The 25,316-nt window shown below is 47.4% G+C and overlaps 1 protein-coding gene across 1 annotated transcript in view; it reads right to left on the bottom strand.

Moving 5' to 3' along the window:
- CCDC117 (coiled-coil domain containing 117) overlaps window positions 1–25,014 on the bottom strand; it is a 159,487-nt gene extending 134,473 nt beyond the window's left edge. The window contains exon 1 of the mRNA XM_086943301.1: window positions 24,868–25,014. The gene's annotated coding sequence lies outside the window, so the exon portion shown is untranslated. The remainder of the gene's footprint in view (window positions 1–24,867) is intronic.
- Window positions 25,015–25,316: the final 302 nt, after the last annotated feature.

The raw sequence follows: 25,316 nt of genomic DNA on the forward strand, positions 1-25,316 counted from the left end.
CAGGCTGGGGGTTGAAATTGTTGTAGATGTTTGTGATCTTTCTGTGGAAGTAGTCTGAGAGGGTATCACAGAGTTCTTGGTAGGGGTGGATGATGTTTTATGGCTGTTGGGTTGGAGAATTCATTCACTATTTTGAAGAGTTCGTTCTGCGGTTGGCCGCAGAGTTGATGCGGGTAGTAATGGCTGCTTTCTTGGCTTCCTTGATGTGTCGGTGATATTTGCTGAGGGCTGTTTTGTGTGCTGCTCTGTCGGCAGGGTTAATAATGGCATGCCATGGTTTCTCCAGTTGGAGGCAGTTGCTCGTGGTTGCACGGAGTTCTGGGGTGCACTAGCTGGCATGTTCAGAGGTCTTATTGGATTTTGTAGGTTTCTGTGGGGTGACTGTCGGTGATCCAGGTGGCAAAGCTCTGGATGGCCTGGCCGGGGTCTGTTGAGGCCTTGAGTTGGGACGTGGTGAGGGCCTGTGAACACCAAGTTTCGGTGAACTTGCTCCAGCTGCATGGGGTGAGGATTTGACGTCCAGTGATGATGTGCTGGGAGTTGGTGATAGTGAAGTGCACAATGCTGTGGTCAGTCCAGGTGAGTTCGGTGATGTGGCTGAATTTGATTCTGTGCTGGAGGTGAATCTGGGGTAGAGTTTGGTTAATTTGGTGTAAAAAGGAGACCAATTTGTTCCCATAGTGCCCTTCAAAAAAGCTTCCCAACATGGAGTGCATGAAAGATGGTATAACTCAGAAAACCTTCTGCAAATCAGTTATATTTTCAAGCCTTGAATTTGCCCATCTATGGTGCTAAACTAACTAAGCTAACGTTGAAGTCTAGCTAGCTAGTTCAGTAGCAATCTTGGTCCAGAGTTTGACTTGGTACCTTCAATAGGCAATAATAAGCGCCATCCACTCTTTTTTTTGCTTCAAATTTCTTTATTGGCATTCATTTTGAGTCACCACAAAATCTATAGGATACAAAAATCAACATGTTCATGAAGTGGATTGAAAGACACCTCCCATCATTTCAACATTAACGGATGACAATGAGAGATAAAGAAAATAGGATGTCAGCCCAAAGTGACATAATGCGCCATGTCATGCAGAGAATTAGTCAACCAGCGTCAGGTAGTGTTTAGTACGCTTAGTTTCTTTCTTGATCCCCAAAAGACAGAAGAGCGGGTCTGGAATCAGCTCAAATACCGTTGACACATCTTCTATCACCTGGGTCCATGTGCGCAGTAACAGTGGACATTCTTAAATCAAATCAATAAATGTAGCCTCTATATGACCAGAAACATTTTGTGCTGGCAGTGCGGTGTAAGATAGGTTTGCTGCAAGTAATTGAATTGAGTGAATTTTCAATGGGCACTGCACAAGACTCGTTTCACCCATTTAAAGGCCATGGCCCACTGCCTGGCGGTCAATACCGTGCCTAAGCAGTAATCCCATTTTAGCTTGCCTGGGTCAGAAATTCACTGCATCCCCACTGTCATGTTGCATTCAATACCGAAACAGCCGACAGCCTAGCCCGTATGTTAAGAAGCACTGCAAACCCAAGTGCATTGGTGGCTCGGCTGGTACTGGGGCCCATACAACAACAACTGCTGCCCTACTTGCAGTTTGTGCAGGAAAAATACATGCCCCAAGCTTGTATAGATCCTGCATTTCCTGAAAGGAGAGCAAAGCACTGTCCCTGTATAGATCACCCATTTGGGGGAGCCCGGCGTCTCACCATGGACAAGAATTATGAACCCTCATCATATTTTTCATGGCCTGCGTGCTCCAAAGGGGCCGTTGCGGTGCACGCCTGGGTTGAATATTTCGAGTCCAGGTTAGCTTGCCCACCCACGTGAGCCTGCCCAGTCCCCTGACTGGTCTACCCCGTGAGTGCAGCCACTCCAGTAGGTTCATGCCCGCCCACGTCCGCCTGAATATCCAGCCAGCGCATAGGCCATTGCAATCGTGCCACTGCAAAACACGGCTCTAGTTCCAGGATCCCAAGTCCCCCCTTCAGCATGGGGTGCAGAATTATGCGGATCAAAACACCATTCCAAACAAGTCCCTAAATGAGCTCAGACTCCTCAGAGTCCTGAAAAAGGATCTAGCTGGTATCACTGGCAAAGCCACAAAGAAATATAGGAGCCTCGGAAGAACCAGCATCTTTGCCACCGAGCCTCTGCCCATAGGCGAGAGGGGTAGTCAGGTTCAGAAGTGCATGGATATGAGAATCGAGGTCAAGGCCTTACCATGATTACCATCAAGCAAGTCCCTGTCTGTGTGGTAAACATTTACGCTGAGGCAGCAAAAGGACTCAAATTTCCACTTCCGAAGCTCCGGTTTAATCTAGCGTGAAGAGAACATACAGGATTTACGCCCAGTTCACCTTGAGACCAGCCATCTACCCGAAGTGGTCGAGCAGGTAATAAAGGACCGGTAGCGTGCATGCATGGTCCTGTAGATATACTAATATATTGTCCACGTATAAGGACACAATGTGACAATCTAGTCCTACCCTAGGGTGACCAGGCGTCCCGGATTTGCCAGGACGGTCCCCGTTTTTCACCAGCTGTCCCGGCAGATTTCGAGAAATTTTGCTCATGGCCCGGTTTTTGAAGAGGGTCGACTAAAAACGGGGGGGAGGGGGGGGGGAGGTGTTTTTAATGTATTAGAAAGCGGGGATAGTTAGCAGTTGTTCCAAGAAAGCAATTTAATTCACAGGCAAGCTACTGGGTTTTAAACTTGCATCTTTTGTATGTTCTTACTGCCTGTTTTGTAAATCTCTGCTGAGGAGCGCTGTCATTCTGTGCACTCGCTTGACGTAAAACTATAGGCCTTCTTCTATTTTTGTGAAATGTCCCGTTTTTTTGCTTTAAATTTCTGGTCACCCTTTCCTACCCTAATGCCCAAGACAGGGTCCTTGGCATGCAGCATGGCCCCAAGTGGCGCCATGGCTAATGTGAAAATTAATGGAGATAAAGAGCACCCTTTGTGCGTCCCTCTACTTATGCAAAAAGAGTGCAAGTTCGGATGGTTGGTACAGTCCTGCGCCTGTGGGGTGGTTTATAAAAGCTTTACCGAACCTAGAAAATTATAACTCATCCCAAACTCCACCAGCACTGGTTGTAAGAAGGACCAACTATCAGATTCTTTTTCGAAATCCAGGGAAAATGACACCAGGAGGTCGGCCTCCCTGAACATCGCATCCATAATATGGCAAAAGCACAGAATGATAGAGTGTGTCACCCTTTGAGGCACAAACCCACTTTGTTCCAAATGAACAAGAGCGCTAAGCGTCGGCAGCAACCTATTTGCAAGGACCTTACTTAAGATTTTGTAGTCAATGTTCAATACTGACAACGGGTGATAAGTGCTCACCTCCAGGGATGGAGGGGGGTCTCTACTAGGCCTGGGCGGTAAATTCCGTTCCGCTTGCGGAATTTGGGTATTTTAACATTCCGCGGAGAACGTGGAATTGCCAAAAATTCCACACTTCGTGGAATTTTCCACTTGTTTGTGCTTTCAAAATGGGTATTCACAAGATATTTCTCCCCGAGCATGCAAACAGCGTTCGCGAACAGGAAAAAAGCATCGCAAATGGGCGGACCAAGCAATTCCACGTGTTCGCGGAGCTTTTGCGTGCTCGCAGAGATTTTTTACCGTTTTCATGGAGCTTTGCGTAGCGCGACTACACACATTCCGCCCGCCCTTAGTCTCTACCCAGTTTTGGGAGCACCACTATGAGGGCTTCGCGTAGAGAAATCTGTAAAATGCCCCGGTGGTGGAAGTGCCACCCCTCCCAGATAATCCCGCACCTGCACCGAGGAGGGTTCCTGGGAGAGGAAGAGTGTACAGCTGCTCATAATACTGAGCGAATACTTCATTGGTGTCTGCTTGAGCATTTCTCATGCAACCTATGTGGTTTCGGCTGTACCCCTTCACTCCCACTCCCTTTGTTCCATCAGAATATATCTAGCACCCTTTTTAGCTGTTCAGTAGCAAGGAACAAGATGTTTACACCTCATGCAGTTCTTGGCGTCACAAGTCTTTTGCTGGTTTTGTTTAGTGAATGAGCCTTTTTTTGGACTCCTCAGATGGACTTCTCTGGTACAGTCGTAATTAGTTTTTTTGATTTTTTTCTTTTTCTTTGCGCTTGAGGTTGGAGCTATGTGAGGATTGGTTCAGCCACTTGGCTGTCATATGTAAATGTAAATGTAAATGTATTTGAGCTTATATAGCGCACAGCTACCCGCAGTGGGTTTCCCGGCGCTTGCTTAGGGAACCCGTCCTGGTATTCCCCTGTGAGATAACCCCGGCAGGGTATCCACAAGGTGAAAGCCAGGCATCCCGCCGCGAGGGGCCGTTGTGGAGATTAAGCAAGCTATTGCCCAGAGTCGCAGAGTGTGAACCCGTGAGTCGAGAAGGCACCGGAGCGAGAATTATCGAGTCCGTGGAATATAGATCATATAGATCAATAGCCCCAAAAATTAAAAAAAACTCCCCCCATTTTGCGAATACATCATTCCCCCCTTTTTTGAAGGACACTGCTTGATTTTATGGGATAAGAAGCTTTCCCGAATACTGGAGTTGACTTTCCTGCTCGATCATGTTTCTTGATATGATTTTAACATATGATGGTCACTTCACAATGGCACATGAAAAGTTTTTTCTGACACTTAATTGATCGCAGCACGTGTTGGGCCATATCGCCAGGTGCTGGGCAATTTATATATCATTATGGGGTGACATTGTATTTATGAGTCCTCACTTGTTTTCCCTCAATCATAATCTTTGCATTACATGTGAATGTTTTTATTTATGAATATGAGCTAATATATGAACTACGGCACTCTGCGCCATTGGGTGCCGGGTGCAAAAGAGACTTTTGTATATTGAGGGTATGCCCCAATTTGTGCAGCAGGTTGATAACTTGCTGAGTGTGTTGAAGACACGGTTGGTAACTTGAGCTTTTGATAAGCCAATCATCTAGAGAGGGGAAAATATGTACTCCTTCCCTTCTGAGATGAGCTGCCACTACTGCAAGGCACCTGGTGAAAAACCTTGGAGCTGTATTATCACCAAAGGGTGGCACTTTGAACTGATAGTATTGCCAGTGGAGTTGAAAACGGAGATAAAGACAGAGTGCTGGATGAATAGGAATATGGAATTATGCATCCTTGAGGTCTAATGTGGTCATGAAGTCTTTTTGTTGTAGCGGGGTATAACCACTTGCAGTGTGACCATGGGAAAATATTCTGATGAGATATACCTGTTGAGTGGCCTGAGATCTAGGATAGGCCTGAGGTTTTGTCCTTTTTAGGAATGAGAAAATACAGGGAGTGTACTCCAGGTCCCTGATGTTGTAAGGGTACAATTTCTATTGCCCCGTTTTGAAGAATAGTTAGAACTTCTTCTTGTTAAAGGGTAAGATGCTCCTGTGGTCAGTTTTGTGTTCTTTGTGGAAACATAGGTCGTGTTTGGGTTCTAAACAATACATGTCTTTGATTATGGATGGTACCCGTTGGTCCGTGGAGATGCCCTGCCAATGTGGATAGAATTGTTTTAGCCTCCCCCTACTGGTGTTATATGTTGTTGCGGGAGGCGCAGGTGGTCACTGTTTTTGGGGGGGGCGTGTTTTGGTAGTGGGTGCATGGTCTCTACCTCTATCATTTGTTTTATAGAAAGATCCTCTGATCCTTTATGACCAGGGCTAGAGTCGGTGGTGGAGAAACCCCATCTGGCTGCACCCCTGTTTGGACCCCTATGAAATGAACCACTGAGTTGGAATGTTTGTAGGGCCTTCATTGCTATAGCAGTTTGTGTCTTTTTTTTTTTTAGCTTTTCTAGCATTTCATCAACCTGTGGCCCAAATAGATTTTGCCCGTTAAGCCGTGTTGCTGTACATCAGGTTTAAAACCGGATACTCTAAGCCAATGTTTCCCAAACTGTGGTCCCCGGACCCCCAGGGGTCCCTGACACATTCCCATGGGGTCCGCAGGCTGCAGTCTTAAAGGCACTGCAAAGTATCTTTTATAATGTATAATTAGCAGTTTGTTTTCAAAGAACAATTAAAGTGTTGAGATAACGCCAGTGATTAATGTATCTGCTGGAGAGAGTTGAGAGATTTGTCCAGTGGCAGCTTTGACTTATCTAATGTAGCACAGAGGGTTGATATGCCTACTGCAAAGAAAGTGTACCATGCATTTAAAAAAAAGTATTTTATATGCATAGGTCAGTGGGTTACTGCTTTTGTCACAGAGATTCTTTTGTTACTGTGCAGTTCATAAGTGACAATAGTAATCTAGCACAGTGACATATAGACTGTCATCAAACAGCTGCAGCAGAAGTGGCGAAGAGTGTTGTTATCCTCCTTGGCTTAACAACACACTCGGCCACTTCAGAAACGCAGGGCTGCACCATATTTACAAGAATATGGTGCAGCCCTGCGTTTCCTCTGCGCTGGCGCTACACTTAACAGCGAAAGATTGTTTATGTACAGGAAGGTCCCCCTTCCTGCACATCAACGATCTTGAAATGTTGTTTTGTCACTTCTATGAATGCTGCTTAATGCAGCACACATGGAAGTTACAAAAAGTCTTTTTTTTTAAAGATTGTTGATGTGCAGGAAGGGTCACCTTCCTGAACATAAACAATCCAAGGTGTTTTACAAAAACGAGGAGAAATAAAGTATTTCTCCTTGTTTCGCCAAGTTAAGGCCAGATTTTCCCTGGTCCTAATTTTGGCGCTGCCTCCTATTTACGCTGCTCTTGTAAATAGGGGGCAGCGTCAAAATCAATGGGTGTTGCAGGGGAAACGCCCACCGCAACACCCACTGCCCACCCCTTTCACGCTAAGCATTGTGTGATAGGGGATCTTATTTACAAGACACTGTTAAGCCACTCACTTTAAGTGGCTTAACACTGCCTTGTAAATAAGGTGAAGCCCCTATCGCCACAGTAACGTCGCAAAAAGTGATGTTCCCATAGTGATAGGGGCTTGTAAATATGACCCTTACATCCTTAGTAATTTGAGTATTTGTTTTGTGTGAACACTTGTGTTCCATTTTTTCGAATTACTGTTTTAACGTTTGAAATTTAAATCCTACAAATTGCTTGGGGGTCCCCGGCTTCCAGTGGTGACTCAATGAGGGTCCTCAGGAGTCAAGAGTTTGGGAACCACTGCTCTAAGCCATGCGTGGCGTCAATGAAGGATACTGGTGTTTACTTCGCAGGCGCTTGTATCCGCAGAGTCTAATGCACATTGTATAGTAACATTAGATATGGCCCTGCCTTCTTCTACCAATTGTGAGCACATTGTTGGTATTGATCGGTGAGTTGCAGCAGTAATTCTTGCATTCCATACCATGTGGAACGATTATATCTGGGGATTAGCCCCAAAAATTTGCAATAAGGATGTGGTTGGCTGCAACGCGCTGAGCTTACCAGCAGCATAATTCTTACTTTCTTTATCTGTAGGAGGCATACCCCTGTGCCTTGCAAATTTGCTCTTTACCTGGCTGTGTGTACCACTAATGAATCTGGTGTGATTTGGCCCTTAATATAGTCAGGGCCCATGGGCACGCTTTATATTTGTTTTCCTCCCAATTCTAGGGGTGATTACCCTGGATGTAACTGGCTGCTTAAATAGGGCATGTGTGGAAGACAGAATCCCTTAAAGCATAGTAAGCAATTGTACTGTTTTTTTTTAGAACTATTAAGCGTCACCATTAGAAAATCATCTTCTTGTGGGATAGTGTGTAGGGTTATTTTGTGATATGCAGCAGCCCTACTGACAAGATCATGGTATAATGTTGTATCATCTGGTGGAGAGGTTATGGATGGGTAGATGCTAGGATCTGTATCATCCAGTGGATAGGTATCATAGATATCCCATGGGTCAGGCACAATATTGAGATCTCCTTGTGGATCTGTGAAATTGGGGATATTGAATTAGTGAGGTTGATCATCACCAGTAGGTGACTTATCTGGTGAAATATGTGGATGCTCAGAAGGCAAGTGTTCCGTTGAGGGTGTATGTACTGGCATTGCTGGTGATGAAGGCATAATAGGTGAAGATGGAATAGGAGGAGGAGGAGGAGAAAGAGGGAAGCAAATAGGGCTTGTGCCTTGGTCCTTCTTTTTTTGTTGATGGGCAGGTTCAGACCCAGCCATGTCCTCCAGAAATGTGTTCTTCCATTTGAGAAGCGTTTGGGAAACTGGTGGTGGTGGTTTAGTGCCTAGTTTCCCAGTGTCTGGATATACAAAAAGAGCCTTTTGTCCCTTGTCTAGTTTCTCTTACAAGTGCTCAAGAATTGGCTGCAATTGTTCTTGCCATTGCTGTGGGTCACCTAGTTTTTTGGTGTGTAGGACGTTGAAGAGCTTTTTTTTGCTTGTTGCAGTCTTGTGGGTATGTGCTTTTTATGTAGACAACTTAGGTGCCAGTTTCGATGAGGAGGATTTTGAGAATGACCCATTTTTTGGTTCCAATGCTTTTTTCAGATCCGAGGCTTGCCTCACAATTGTGCCTCTACCCATGGGGAGACAAGGCGAGCAAATTACTCCAGCGCCTGTGCTTCAACATACAAAAAACCCACCCTTATGTATCACCTAGGTTCTAATGGGTCGAAGATCATTGGTGACTTAATCATCGCCCACCATTTAATACGATACTACGTTGAGCTATATGCTCGAAAGGACACACTACCCAAAGAAGAGGTTGAGAAGTTTGTGCCTGACCTACCTCTTTGGACACAATCGAAACCAGAAAGACAGTCTCTAGAAGAAGAGCTCTAGCAATGGAACTCTCATCAGGTCTGAGTCAGCTCAATTTAGGGAAGACACATGGCCCCAATTAGTTTCCAGAGGAATTCTTCAAGATGCTAACTTGTAAATTCAATGACCCCCTGGCAGCAGTAGCAACGGAGCTACGGTTGCCTCCCGACTTCTGCAGGACGGTGATAGTGGTGATTCCAAAAACAAAACACCCTCCGGATGTCTGTTCCTCATGTTGCCTGGCCACCCTCTTAAATATTGAGGTCAAAATCACTGCTAGGGCAGTAGCAGACTGGCTGCTCACAGCAATTCCCTCACTGATCCACCCAGAGCAGATGGGCTTTATGACCTGGAGAACCACCAGACATAGCATTAGGCAGCTATATAATGCGCTGGCTATTGCTGACAGATCTGGGAGGCTGGCGGCTGCGCTACTAGCAGACATTGGAAAGGTTTTTGAGTCTGTGTTCTGGGCTTATCTATTCGCTCTCCGTCATTGCCTCAACTTCGGGCCCCCATTCCTTCCTTTATACACAACTTTTATATATAGACTTGACTGCCCAGGTCTATAAATACTGCAACATCCAAATGTTTTGCCATCCAAAGAGGAATGGCTGCCCACTGTCACCACTCTTCTTTGCCATTGCCATAGAAACACTGGCAGAACGGCTCTGCATAGATGTACAAATGCGGTTACTATTCCGTGACTCGAACGTTTCGCTTCGTAAAGGCCTCACATCATGAACCATTTATTATAAACCGCTTTGAAAAAGGAGCCACCCATGGACTTGTGTGCCTTTATATATACTTGAAACTATGAACCTTGTGCTTTCTTGATTTGAGATCTTACAATATATGCCACTTCTGATTTGATGTTTATCGCATTTTGGAACTGAATATCTTCCCATAACATACTTTATACAGATTCCTAAGCTGGATATTTCTTAGCCCTGACAAAGTTCCCTCTGGCAACTGGGAACGAAATGCGTTGGCTGTGTGCCAGTTTTTATGATTAACTTAATAAAATAAGTAATTTTGGACAAATTTGACATTATTGATTGACTCTGCATAGAGTGCACCTTCCTTATTCTTGAATATTGTACAAATAAAGGTGTATAAATGTGGTCCTGGTGTCTCAAGCAGAGTGGCTCTATACATGGATAGATGCTTTGATTTTCCTGACAGACCTAAGGGCTTCAGTTCCAAGGACGTTACAGATCCTCAAACTCTTTGTTGAGAAATCAGGCCTCTTCATCAATCCAGCTAAGTCCCTTGTGTTTCCGATACCCTTCCTCCCTCAAAACCTAGGGTGGGCAGCTGAGCGACAAGTTGTCCCACAGTGCTTCAAATAAATAGGAGAATAGGTCACCCAGAATGTCACAGATGTGTGGGCAAACATCCAACCACTATTAAGTGCACTATCAGTGAACATTAGAATAAGATCTGCGCTCTCTCTTTCCCTAATGGGCAGGTCTCGCCTATCTTTAAAACGGTGTTGCTTCCTTTATCAATAGCAGAATCACCCACATGACCTGTCGCAAACCTTGTTCCGTAAAATACACTCAATGCTTAGCAGTTTTCTGAGGAGCCAGGGTTTCCCCAGCATAGCCCTGAATATAAGCTTTCAATCAATCTACAATGGTGATATCGCAGCAGCCAACATTGAATCTCACAAGGATTCCCATCTACTTATTAATGAATGGTAGTACGGCACCCAAGGAGACCCAGCATATGCATTTGAGAAATAGGCGCTACATGGGTCTTCTATACAACACCTACTCTATGGAGGACAGGCACAACTGCCGGTTCCTCTGACGGCAAAAACAGTGAACCAGGCATGGAAAACCACTCTGAAAAACATGGGGCTGAGGGCCTAAGGAGCAGACACCGCTGTGGGAAGGGTCCGCACTGCCACAGGTGGTGGTGCAGAAAGGATTCCAAATATGGGACACAATAGGTATCACCACCCTAGTGGACTTACTGATGGGCATGATACTCAAGTCATACCAGACCTCACAGACGGAATACTACCTACACCAGATTCCGTTTTTTTTTTGCTATTTACAATTACAACAAACTATCAGATATTATACATCGGGATTAGAGGATATCCCACAGCACAGCCCCCATGAGGAAAGGCTGCTTCGGGGAGAGCTGGGCAACCACAAAGTGATACAAATATATTGTTCACTAGTGTACCAGTCACCTGAGACTTTTCCTGCACTTCGAACCACTTGGGAGAGCGACTTAGGAACCCCCACTGATAATGAAAAGGATGAAGCCAAAGCTGCCCCAAGACCCTTGACAATTGTGACACACTTTGGCCTCATCCACCTAAACTAATTTCACCATACCTCATGTGACACAAACTGTAGAATATGGGGATAGTCGTCTCCCCCAGCTACCTCTGATGTTCATTGCAAGAAGGGCACCTATTTCCCAATGCCTGGAAGTGTGATAAGCTAGTGCTGTACTGGATGCCTACACTCTCCTGCTTTGGACATATACTGCGGAAACCCATACCAAGAGAACCAAAGAGTGTCCTTTTGCATGTCACCAGACTTTGACGTAGATTGGTGCAGCCTGTTCATTGCTGTGGATGGGCCTGACTGTGGCTGAAAGAGATATAGCCTGCTGATGAAAAGACAGTAACCCTCCCTCCATGGAGGACGGCACTTGACTGGTGCAAGAGCAGGGAAAAGTTTGTATATTAGGCCAGAGGCCGCCCGCATGAGGACATGAAAGTTTGGAAGAGATGGACAGACCATCAGGAAATTACCATTGCTCCTCAGAAACCTCAACAGGCAACATTAGAAATGGAAATTGTTAGAAGATAGATTATTAGTAGTGGCAGATATGCATTTACCACTGGCAATAACACCATTAACACAATATAGGACTCAGAATAGATCTAAGAAAACTATTCCCATGCTCAACCCTTGGTAGCCTGGCTGTGAGCAGGCAGACTTAACTTCAAAGAAAGATCTGTAAAGCATTTAACAACACCACTACAGTAAATAATTATACAACACACGCAATACTAATCCAACACCAATGTATAAAAATAGGAAATAGTTGTATCTGTAAAATTACACCTAAATGAACATAATCCACTGTAGGGAACCAGAGATATGAATTTTTAAAGATTAAACACTTTCTAGTGCTTAGAAACTAATAGTGCCACTTTTGGACATTTGGTTACCAATGACCGGAACAAAGTCAAAGTGTGAGGAGGACCACAATGTAGCCCTGGTCGGATACACTAAGCGGGAGGCCCTGGTCAAGATTTTACCTTCACACTTAGAAATTAATCTGGACGATTTCTCATCAGACGTCGTGCAGCCTCCTCCAGCAGGCCGGATTCAGTGAGGAACTCCTTCCAAAAGTTCTTCTCGCGGGTCCAAAGTGTCCAAAACACAATCCAGGGGTCTGGAATCTCCAAGATGGTTCTTGAAAGTTTGGGACTTCAGTTCCAACAATCCACTTGGACAAAATACTTACAAATCCACTGGTAGTACCCCAGGCTGATGATTCTTTGTGGTGATCGTACTGGTGAGCTCCGTTAGCTTTCAGGGAGTCCGATCTTTCGTCCTTTTGAAGCAGGTTTGATCCACAGGGCTGTCGTTTCAGATTGTAAAGCAGGTGCAGTCAGTCAAAGTGCAGGGCATGGTTGGTGCAAAATCAAACTTCCTGCAATGGACTCTTTTTTCTTATAGTTCAAGCAGCAGATCAGAGAGGCACTGCCCCTCTCGGATACTTATTCAGTGTTCTCTGGGGTCAAGCAGGAGGGCACTCCTGTCCAATGAGGTGCAGAGTAACATCTCAGAGCATGACCATTTCCTCCAAAGTGTGGCACAATGATCTCCCAGAAAGCACTATTTCGCCAAAATTCAATGTCAGAATTTTCAGCAGGGAGAGAAGAGCTGGCTAAATACACCTCCAGGGTGGCTGATCTCCATAGTCTCTCCCCATTACATCTGCTCATTCCTTCCTGAAGCCTAGCAGCTGGCTGGGTTCAAAGAGGAGAGTTGTAAACGAAACTGGTGTTGCCTATTGCCTCCTTCCATTGAAGGATATTGTTTACAACGCCTCCCCCCTCTCTGGCCTTCATGTGTAGTAGTACCATGCCCTCCCAGAAGAGCTGGCTAGCCCCAGGGGCCTGGCTAATCCACTTAACTCTGACCAATCAGGAAAGACCACTGGGAGGCTGAATTTCGGCTTACAGACAAGGAAGTTTTATAAATTCTTGTCTGTACATTTTAGGAGAAATTCGACAATACCATATTGTTGGATTTATCAATGCCATTTTAAGAAGTACTTAAATGCCATTTTTATGATTCTCCTTGAGGGATTTATTAATTCAATCAAACAGGGATTTGTAAAGCGCAGCTACTCACCCTTGAGTGTCTCAAGGCGCTGTTAGTTTTATAGTAGTAGTAGTATAGTAGCATTAGTTAATAACTTCTTGCCATGTTAACCTATGTGGCAAGGGATTTGCAATGGGAAAAATTACTTGGGCCATTTTCCAACACCAGGGCTTATAAAAACAGATTATATAAGAACCTTGCCTAGATCTACAGGACCCCCAACTCCTGGAATACCTAGGGGAGACTTTAGGGGTTCTGAGTATGTTAAAATATTGCATGTCCTTCCTCCACATGTGTTCCTAGCACTAAAGTCGATTTTGTGAAGCACTTTATCACAATGTGATTAGTGAAATGTGCAATTTCACTTAACACAGGGCATATAAAACACATTTTATAAGGGTCCTCTCTTTAAATACCTGACCCCACCCCTGGGACATCTAGGGGAGACCCTGGGGATACCTAATATGCCTAAACATTGTAGTTTATTTATTTAATGTTTAAGTGCCCTTAACACCAAAGTCGAGTCAGGGCACAATTGGCATTTTAAAAGCAGTCTTGCAACAAAGGGCTGCTTTTAAATAGACCTCAGGCTCCACCAATGCACACATGCAAGTTCAGAAAAGGTTGCTGGCCTCTAAACTGCCCCGCCCTTTATATACTAGGGACTTATAGGGGAGGTCATGCCAATCCTAGGGGTACCCTAACCCATAGTGTACCCTAGTGTATGTAGGTGTTTCTATTGAATTCTAATTATGTCTTCAGCATAACCCTGGGCCTGATTAGACAGAGTCCAGGGTCAGTCAGAATCAGTTACCACTAGTACTGGACAGCAAAAGTTGTGGGGGTGCCCAGGGCACAGGATAACCTTGCAACAGAAATCTACAAGTATGTGTGGGGGGCGGGGTAACTATTAGGGGCCTAATTCAGAGAGACTGCTGCAAAATACACAGCCACAAGGAGGATTTAGGGATGGGACTTGGGGAAAATGCCCTATGGTTGCATCCTAGGGGTAAACTTACCCATAATGTACCCTAGTGTATGTAGGGGTTTCTATTGAATTCTCATTATGTCTTCAGCATAACCCTGGGCCTGATTAGGCAGAGTCCAGGGTCAGTCAGAATTTAGGGATGGGACTTGGGGGAAATGCCCCATGGTTGCTCTGTATCTTTTCCCCAAAGCTAAATTAAATTAATAAAATGCTTTAAAAAGCCAACCATTTGCATAAGTTCATATGCCCTATCCCACTAAGGCCCTAATTACGAGTCCGGCTGTCCGAGGAACGACAGACTCGCAGGAGTGCAGCGATACCGGTCCAGCCACCGCTGCGCTGGCCATCTGACCGCCCCATTATGAGGTGGGCGGTCGGACCGCCGACAGGGAACCTCCGCTACCAGGAAGTGGCGTGATGGTCAGGAGGCCGCAATGTGCTTGGCGGGACTGCCGCGGTCCCGCCAAGCTTCTTACAATTTTCCTCTCCACCGGCGGTCATGTTCCACCTCCATGTACACCGTGGAGGAAAAGAAACAAAGGAGGCCCTGCCTCCTATGCTTGTGGATGCACACAGTGGGGGCATAACATGTGCCCCGCCCCCGGTGTGCATGCACAACAGTTGCTGCACGGCATGGACTCGAAAGTCCATGCTGTGCAGGAACTTTGTGAGGCAATCCCACTGCCCCTCGAATGAGGCACCGCCACGCTGCCTGCCAGACCACTTTAAAGTCATAATCTGGCAGGCTGTTGGTGGCGAGTCTCGGGTGTGCGGCTGAGGGGTGAAACTCGTAATCGGGCCCTAAATGTTCCGCAACTCCTATTAATTCAAACACCACACAGAAAATGGAGTAAAAGCATGTAAAAATTTTCTTAGGAGCACAAGACTAATCCAAAACACTGACAACAACCACTGAAGGGAAAAATATGTATTTAAATAAAAAACATAGCTTGGGTTCCAGAGCAGCATGCTGCTCTCCATAAAGTGCTTCAATGTCTCATCATGGGTATTAAGTACTATGCACATGCAGTTACAATACAAAATAATCCTCCTGGTTTATACTAATTGTAATATCAACACTCACAGGTCAGACATTCAATTGTAGCTCACACAGGTTGCATAATAATACACTTATACTGCTTGACACTCACATTAGACAGAAACTGTTATGGGTCATGTCTATCACCCAGCACTGGCACCAGTTCAAACCAATTTAGCTAGCCATCACCAACGAAATAGGCACAGAATCATTGAAGAGATCAGCCGCCACATGCCGTTGGCCAATCAATCAGTCAAGGAATTTGTAGAGCCCACTCCTCACCCGTGAGGGTCTCAAGGCGCGGGGGGCAGGAGGTGCTGCTATTGCTTGAACAGCCAGGTCTTGAGAAGCCTCCTGAAGGTTAGTAGGTCTTGGGTCTGCCATAGGAGGATGGGGAGGGTGTTCCAGGTCTTGGCGGCGAGGTAGGAGAATGATCTGCCGCCGGATGTTCCTCTTCGGATGCGGGGGACGGTGGCAAGGGCGTGGCCGGCAGAGCGGAGCTGGCGGTTCGGGGTGTAGAGGTGAGTCGTCTGTTGAGGTATACTGGTCCGGTGTCGTGGAGTGTCTTGTGCGTGTGGGTGAGGAGCTTGAAGGTGATCCTCTTGTTGTCGGGCAGCCAGTGCAGGTCTCTCAGGTGGGGTGTGATGTGGTTGTGTCGCAGGATGTCGAGGATCAGGCGGGCCGAGACATTCTGTATGCATTGCAGTCATTTCAGTAGTTTGGCCAGGGCTCCAGCGTAGAGGGCGTTTCTAAAGTCCAGCCTGCTGCTGACGAGGGCCTGGGTAACCGTTTTTCTTGTGTCGGTGGGGATCCACCTGTAGATCTTGCAGAGCATGCGGAGGGTGTTGAAGCAGGCGTATGAGACGGCGTTGACTTGCTTGGTCGTGGAGAGTGTTGAGACGAGGCCGAACCCCAGGTAGCGTGAGTGGTCGGTGGGCCTTGATGCTGTTCCCAGGGCGGTCGGCCACCAGGAGTCGTCCCAGGCTGAGAGGGTGGAGCCGAGGATGAAGACCTCTGTCTTGTCCGAGTTCAGCTTCAAACGGCTATTCTTCATCCATTCGGCGACGGCTTTCATTCCTTCGTGGAGGTTGGTCTGGTGGTGAGGGGGCCCATGTGAGGAAGAGAATCAGCTAGGTGTCGTCGGCGTAGGAGATGATGTTGAGGTTGTGCAGTCTGGCGACGTGGGCAAGCAGGCCATGTAGATGTTAAACAATGTCGGGCTGAGGGATGATCCCAAGAATATCTTGGAGGTTTCGGAGCGGAAAGGGAGGAGGCGGACGCTCTGGGTTCTGGCGGCGAGGAAGGAGGTGGTCAATTCCAGGGCCTTGTCACGGATTCCTGCGTTGTGGAGGTATGTGCGTAGGGTGCGATGGCAGACCGTGTCCAAGTCGCCTGAAAGGTCCATGAGGACGGGGGCCACGGTTTCGCTGTTGTCTAGCAGGGCCCTGATGTCATCGGTGGCAGCGATGAGGGCAGTTTTGGTGCTGTGGTTGCTGCGGAATCCGCACTGGGACGCGTCCAGGATGTTGTTTTCCTCGAGGTAGCGGGTCAGCTGTTTGTTGGCGGTTTTCTTGATGACCTTTGCTGGGAACAGGAGCAGGGAGATGGGCCGGAAGTTCTTGAGGTCTCTCGGATCCGCCTTGGGTTTCTTCAGTAAGGGGTTGATCTTGGCGTGCTTCCAGCTCTCTGGGAAGGTCGCGGTCTGGAAGGAGATGGTGATGTCCTTGCGGAGATGGGGTGTGATGGTGGCGCTGGCTTTGTTGAAGATGTGGTTTGGGCATGGGTCTGACGGGGAGCCGGAGTGGATGGTGTTCATGGTTTTGATGGTGTCGTAGTCGTTAAAGTTCGTCCAGGTGAGTAGGTGGTCTGTGTGGGTGGTGGTCGTGGGATCTGAGGTGTCGTTGGCTGTCGTGGTGGTCTGGTCATCAAAGCTGTCGTGGATGTTTGCGATGGAAGAAGGTGGCCAGGGAGTTGCACAGGTCTTGCAAAGGTGGTATGTCATTGGTGTTGGAGCTGGGTTTGTAGAGTTCCTTCACGATGTTGAAGAGCTCTTTGCTGTTGTGTGCGTTGTTGTCGAGGCGGTTCTTGAAAGAGGTCCTTTTGGCGGATCTGATGAGGTGGTGGTGTTGGCACATGGCGTTCTTGAGGGCTGCGTGGTTCTCAGGTGTCTGTTCGTGGTGTCGTTTCTTCTCTAGTCTTCGGCCGGTTTGTTTGGATGTCTGGAGGTCCACGGAGAACCAGCTGCCGTTCTTGTTGGTGGGTTTCTTGATTGGGCGAGGGTGTTGGCGCAGTCGATGATCCAGCGCTTGAGGTTGCTGGCAGCGGCGTCTGGGTCGGTGGGGTCGGAGGGTGGGCTTCGGGCGAGGGTGGTGTTTAGCTGGTCTTCGGTGACTTTGCTCCAGCAGCGGAGGGGGATCTGTTGGGTGCGGTGGTGCGTTTCTGGAAGGTAAAGTGGATGCAGTAATGGTCCAGTGGAGTTCGGTGCTGTAGCTGAAGGAGACGTGGGAGCTTGCGGAGAAGATGGGGTCAAGCGTGTGGCCGGCGGAGTGGGTGGGCGTTAAGACGAGCCGTCGTAGTCCGAGGTTGGCGAGGGTGTTAATCAGGGTGGTGGAGTTGGTGTTGTTGTTGTTCTCGAGGTGGAAGTTCAGGTCCCCCGAGGAGGATGTAGTCCTATTTGTGAAAGACCTGGTACTTAAACATCTCCAACCAAAACATCTATCTAACTATTTCTCCATTGAGCGGGCACATAGGGTCCCGGGGGGGTAGGCCGAAGCCGGTGCTCCCCCCCACCCCATCATTGCTCCTGTCTTTAATTTTTGTGACCGTGATGTCATCCTTCAGACAGCTCGAACGGGACCGCCCCTGCGCATGGACAATGCCCAGATCATGATCTTTCCTGACTTTACAGTGAAGGGTCAAACTCGTCGGCGCAGTTTTTTGGAAGTCAAAAAGGCACTCCGGGCTCAGACCATAAAATACGCTATGTTATTTCCCGCCAAGCTACGTGTTGAATCGGAGGGCAAAACTTGGTTCTTTGAATCTCCTGCTGAGGTTTGGGACTGGCTTGAGGGATGGCGTCAGCCAGCTGCCACTCAGAATCACTGCCGATCGGCGGACCACTCCAGCCCAAACATGCGACCGGAGAGCCAGGATTTGTTCACGGATGATGCTCAAAGATAACACTGAAGACTATAGACAAGACTTTTGCAGCTGCCCGTTCCCCCTTTTTTCCGCTGTTAATCCAAGACGCTGTCCCGGGCCAGGCCTGGTGATGAAGAGACCTCTTAGTCCTGACCAGCCCGAAATTCGCTGGTGGTTGCCCACCCCTGGGCTCCACGTATCCTTTTTCTGATCCAGAAGCTATGCTTCATCCAGTTGGTTTCTTTCTTTCTTGTACCATATGAAAGTTATTGCTGATGTAATATGTTTCTAGATGCACTAGGCTATACACTCCTATTAATCTTAAGCGAGGGCACCTATGGCTCTCCACACACCCCATCGATGTTTGGGAGGGCGACAGGCACTTTGCCTAGTTGGGGAGTGGATAGTTTCAAGTCCGCGGGAAGGGGGGCAGGGAGGGGGGTTGGTTTGGGAGGGAGGGGGTTCTGGGGTGTTCTGGTTTGGTTCCTTTCCATCTCCGATGGCCTTTTTTGCTTTCTTTTGTTGTCTATAGAGTTAGCAGAGTCATTCTTGAATATGGGCTTAACCAACACTGCCGTCCGGCCTTGAGTGCCACCTTATCCTTTAAGGATACTTTTTCTTGTTCCCGGCTGGCTCAGCTTCTGGCTACAATCCTGCCCCCACACCCTTTACAATACGACCCACCATGACGCAATCCCATACTAGGGCGCTTACCCTCATGACGTGGAATGTCAATGGCCTTGGTAGCAAGATAAAGAGGTGGGTGGCGCTGCAATACCACAAACGTCATGCTCCTGATCTGGTGCTCCTCCAAGAGACACACCTGATGAGCAACACGTGTCGAGCACTACATTGAGGGGGGTACAAAATGTTAGTGCATGCCGGTTTCACCTCTGGCTCCCGAGGCACCGGTATCCTTGTCAAAAAAAACCTTCCACTTACATGTACTAAGACGTGGACTGACCCTCAGGGCGCTTCGCGGTGGCCGAGACCACATGGGAGGGGCGACACCTGAACATCATTTCGGCCTACATCCCTCCAGCACTAAGTAAAAAAGCCCTAATGACTTTACAGCGACTGTTGTTAGACATTCCTCAGGGTATGCTGGTTCTTGGTGGAGACTTCAACATGACTATGGACGACACTGTAGATAGACACCCCTAACGTGGCTCCCATAAACAGAGCTCTGTCCTCCCAGACTTTGCACAGGCGATGGGTTTGGAGGACCTCTGGCGGACATCACACCCCGACACTCCATATTTTACGCACTATTCCAACGCCCACAACAGTATGTCCCGTATTGACTATATTTCTTGCCACACGGCGGACGTTGGCCTCTTTCGTAATCCAAAGGGGCTTCCCCGCGGTATCTCGGACCACTCTCCTCTCACTGCCGAACTCACCTACCATCGCCAGGTGACCAGGGGGCCCATAGTTATCAGCCCATGGCTCCTGAAAATTCCTGACATTAGAGACAGCCTGCTCGAACACACTGAATATTATTATTTTGCTGAGAACCTTGGTTCGGTCCAGTCGGCCGTTACGATCTGGGAAGCGTACAAAGCCGTCATTAAAGGGAAGGCGCTGGCTCTTAAATCTGGCTATCAACTCAAACAGGCCGAGCTGCTGCTTCAGACTGAGTCGGAGTTGCTCCGCCTAGAATCTGACCTTAACTCCTCCCCATCCGATGAGACGGCTACCCGTCTTCAGCTAAAGCAAATGGAGTATAGAATGTTGGCCCTTGAAAAGGCTCAAGCGAAATTGTTGCAAACCCGCCACCGGGTCTATGAGCTGGGGGACAGGGCTGGTAGAATGCTGGCCTGGTTAGAACGCAGCGAACAGGGCTCAAGATGGGTTCCGCTGCTGATTGGTCCTGATGCCTCGCGCATCACGGACCCTCTGGACATAAGGGAGGCATTTGCTGACTACCTAGAAGAAGTCTACTCCTCTAGAGAATACTATTCAGCAGACGAATCCCGCCTCCTTCTGGAGGAAATGCGGTTACCCACTATCTCCGAATCGGACAGGGAAGAATTGGATGCTGCCCTCACAACTGAGGAGCTTACGAGCGCTCTCTTTGCTATTAAATCCGGCAAGGCAATGGGGCCTATTGGTGTCCCCATTGAGTTCCTCAAGGGGATGGCCCAAGAGGTGGTTCCTCACCTAAAGGCTATGTTCAGGGCTCGAAAATTCCACTCGACAGCTCACATAGTCGAGCTAAATTTAACAAGGTCGAGCTGTTTTTAGGTCCTACTCGCCCTTTCTGGCGAGTAGGAAAACAAACCAACTTTTGTCCTCTGTCTGTGAAAACGGAGCAAATGTGACAAGATAACAAGATTTAAAGGCATTTTTATTGCTCACAAAGTTAGTGAGCAATAAAGATGCCTTTAAATCTTGTTATCTTGTCACATTTGCTCCGCTTTCAAAGACAGAAGTCAAGTAGGTTGCAGTTAGGTCGAGGACATTTTTTAAGGTACTAGTCCTGCAGGACTAGTACCATTTTCTGGATTTTTCGAGCCCTGCCTATGTTTGAAGAAAGTCTTGAACGTGGCAGTCTCCCACTGGACCAGCGCCTGGCCTCCATAGCAGTCATCCATAAGCCAAACAAGCCATCCACTGATTGTGGCTCTTATAGGCCGATTTCTCTCATCAATGCTGAGGTCAAGATCCTGGCCAAACTCCTGGCCACCAGACTCCTTACAGTCCTCCCCTCCCTAGTACATGAAGATCAATCGGGATTCCTTCCAGGCCGGAAAACAGCTTTGAACCTCCGCAGACTCCATAACGTACTGGACAGGCAACCCTACATACAGGAGGATGCCGCAAATCTGTCCCTCGATGCTACCCTAGCATTTGACTCCATAGAATGGTCCTACCTCTTTGAGGTCTTGAAACGTTTAGGGTTCGGCCCGGTTTTCATCCGATTACTTTACACTGACTTGTTAGGCCAAGTACGAGTCAACACCCATACTTCCAGACAATTCTGATTGCATAGAGGAACCAGGCAGGGATGCCCCCTCTCCCCCCTCTTATTTGCTCTCACGTTGGAGCCCCTAGCCCACTGGATCCGTACGGATGCCTCCATTAAGGGGTTGCGGTGGAATGACGACACGATTGATAAAATATCCCTATACGCAGATGACATTCTTGTGTATGTCTCCTCTCCCAGATCGTCCATTAACAGTCTCTTTCATGTCATTCGAAATTTCGGGAAATATTCTGGTTTTTCAATTAACTGGTCCAAATCCGCCCTGTTCTGTCTCCATGGCCCTCCACCTGTCCTTCCAAGAGGGTTTTCCATTACGGTCGCCAAAGACGGTTTCAAGTATCTGGGCATTTTTGCTACTCCGGATCCCAAACTCTTCTATGAACACAATCTAAAGGGCCCACTTCAGAGGCTCCACAGTGACATTTCCCACTGGCGCACCCTGCCCCTCTCCCTCCCTGGCAGAGCAGCTCTATTCAAAATGTTAGCACTCCCGCGCTTTTTGTATGTCCTTCAAAACTGTCCATACCCAATTGCTGACTCCTTTTGTACATTGGACGGGGATTTGCAGCTCCTCCTTTGGGACGGTAAAGCGCCTCGAATTGCTCTGACTAAACTGACTCAAGGGTGGTATGATGGAGGTATCGCCTTGCCAAACATGCACCTCAACTACTGGGCTTCCCAATTGGTGGCCACTAACTCCTGGATCCACGGGTCACCTACTAACCCGGCCTTTCATTTAGAACGCTATCAGACAGGACGGGAAGGTTACCTGGGCGCCCTATATGGCAACTTCCCCCGGAATCGTTATGTAGGACCCATGACACAAACTATTGCCATTTGGCACAGAGCTACCAGGAGCCTGGGTTGGGCTGGGGTATTTACTCAAGCTACCCCACTCTGGGCGTCGCAAAAGTTAGGCTCCCTTTGTCACCTTAAGGGATTTGATAGATGGGACACGATCGGCATTTCCACTATGGGTGACCTGCTCCACAAGGGGAAACTATTGACCATTGCTGAACTTCAACAGAAGCCCGATCTGGCCCAATCCGAAGCATTCAGATACCTTCAAATTATACATGCTATCACTACCAATGTGCCGGACCTCTCCCCTAGAAGATAGGCTCCTCTCAGAACCACTCCAGACAAAGGCGATATCGTGCACCTATCGTAAATTATGCAACAATATACCCGCCTCCTTCCGTGCCCTGCGAGATAAGTGGCAAGGGGATGTGGGAGACATAGACGATGAGGACTGGAGAGCGGCGCTTATGTCCCCCAGGGAAACGGCAATGAATCATCTCTTCAGACTGATTCAATTAAAAATTTGACACAGAACATACATGTCTGCCCCCCTCCTGGCCAATCTGGGGAGACGCCCCGATGGGATGTGTCTCTGCGGCTGTGGCCTCCCTAGCACTTTTTACCATGTCCTGTGGGACTGTCCAGTTATCCAACAGTTCTGGGCCAGGGCGGTTCGTAAAATGACGGACGCGGTGGGAAAGCCATCCCTCTTTCCCCTAAAGAAGGAATTCTCCACATATAGGGTGCTACAGACCTTACAGAGCTAGAGCTTCAGTAGGTGGCCATGGGTTTCCTGTTAGTGAAGCGCGCAGTGGCAATGCGATGGGGTGCCCCCCTCTCCTGGTGGGTTGGGTGACCGAAATGGACAAATGCATGCTGGCTGAAAAATCTGTATTCAAGGTCAGGGGATGTCTCAAGAAGTGGGGTCACGGGAATGTTTATAGAGGCGAGATCTGTACCTCCCCCTCTGTGGAAATGGCATTAGATAAGGCTAGACCGAGACGATATAATGATCCTTAACTGATTTATTTCTGTGTATGCCCATTCTATTTGATTCTATATTGCATTGCTTGCTTACTGAATGATGACTCTGCTGTTCTCTGTTTTTTTCTTTTCAATAAAATATTAAAACAAAAAAAACTGTAAACAAAATATCTCAGGATAGAGGTCCCCCCACTACAGATATGAGGACTGTGATCATAAGAAATACCATATAGGCACCTTGAGACCTGCTCAAAGTGCCAGTTTACTGAACCCATAAACTGCTCACCCGTCTCTCAAACTTCTCCCATCACACTCCTAAGAGCTGCCTCCCAAAACACGATAACCACACCTCTGTGGAGATCACACACGACATGGAAACACTTCCCACATAGGATCAAAACAAAGATAAAATACCTTCAACCATTCATACTCCATGGTGAAGCGTAGACAAGCACCGCACAAAGGGGCTGTTAGCGCTATAAAAGGTTACGATACAACGACGTGTGTAACCAGGTAAAATAGTATTTGTTTGTTTTTTTACAGTTGCTTGTGGGCCTTAATTCTTAAGTCTATAATAAATATTACAAGCGAACCTACAAGTCTCAGAATACAACATACCCCTGCCAAAAAGCCCAAACGTGCAGACAATATCACACATGATTTACGATCGCTTAACAATTATGCGTCGTGAATGTTTTTTAACTGTGAAATGCCAGTAATAACAACCACTTCCTCGCTGCATGATTATATGGGAAATTAATATCAATCAGAAAATGCATGTCCTGGTTTATGGACTAGGTGTGCACATGAAAAATGTAGTGATCGCCCTACTTCTTCAACATAATCTGGACACAAGTATATTTTATCTTTCATCCGACACCCAACATATGCTCTATAAAATAAATGAATCCGCTTTGTTTTATGACCAGGTTTTCAGGAATTGCAACAGGTTTGTCCTGTGTCCGAACATTTTATGCGCACTGTGGAAGAAATTGCATTGAGATGTGTAGGAGTGCTTTGCGGCAACTAAGAGGGCGTTTTGTGTGTTGGCGTTAAATATTCGCTTCAGTGTAGTTTATCTAGAACGCAGCGGAAAAACACGTTCTGTAAACAGTAAGTTAGGATTGCTCTTTGACCCTCTGTCGTGCTTTTCCGGAGTTTCCATCTATTGTAGATCAAAACACGCGCATATGTTTTAGTGAGGGTTTTGAAGTTTTTAATAATTTCACATTTGTTTTGAGAGGCCACTTCTCGAGATGCATATGGTCAAAGGTTATGTAACAAAAAGTTGCCTCCGCTGGACAGTAAAATGTCTTGAGCCAACTTTACTTGCAACCGGTTCAAGGTGTCACACATGAGGCGTCACGACTGGCAAGAGTCAGAGGGAAGGAGCAACTTTTCACATGTATGTTTCATTCAAGAAGGGACGGCGCACTAGCTTATACCAGGTAACTTTCTTCACACGTATATTCTGCGCATCCCACAGCATGCGACGTCTGCCAAGAACTTGCCCGTACGTTCGTGAACCAGTCCCACCAATGACATGTCAGTTTATGTCAGCGAACACCTCAACACCAAAACCCATCACAGTGGACGTCCCTGTACGCCACGGTCATTGTGTTTGTAGTTTGAGTCGGCTGCCAATACACGTCTGTAAAACAGCGGTGGCAGAGTGTGGTAGCAGCAAGCGTCTATTTAATATGCCAGTGTAAGGCTTTAAAACGCACTCCGTAGGAACACTCCAGTCGTACACTATGGGTTCGAGCCTGAGGTGCATATCCAACGCCAGCGCGCGCCTCTCACCTCGACTGCTGCTGCACGTGGAAGGGCTCGAGCCCCCAGTACCCGCCAACCAACCGTTGAGGAAGGCTCGAGCCAGCCTACCTTCCCAGCTGCCAAGCGTCCACCACAGTGAATCTCTACAACATAAACAAAGCTGGAGGCTGGACTGTTTACTTCATTCAAAGGGGGCGGGGTTATTCCAAGCACAACCTCCCTCCCACCATTCTCGAAAGTTCACCGTAGCAAAGCCACTGTAATACCACTAGAGCGCTAACTTTCTACTATAAAGAAAACAAGGAGGCTGCAAATCGAGCCATACTACGTGAGTAAAGATGATGCATTATAGCGGATTCCCCATATAGCGAAATGAATAAAAATGTGTGAGGGAGAGCTAGAGATTGGTTCTATATTTTTAAGCATCTTTAAATTAGAACGATATTGTATATTAAAATCAATTCTTTTCTGCATAT

This window comes from Lissotriton vulgaris, chromosome 11 (genome assembly GCF_964263255.1).
Source record: "Lissotriton vulgaris chromosome 11, aLisVul1.2, whole genome shotgun sequence".
Lineage (NCBI taxonomy): Eukaryota > Metazoa > Chordata > Amphibia > Caudata > Salamandridae > Lissotriton > Lissotriton vulgaris.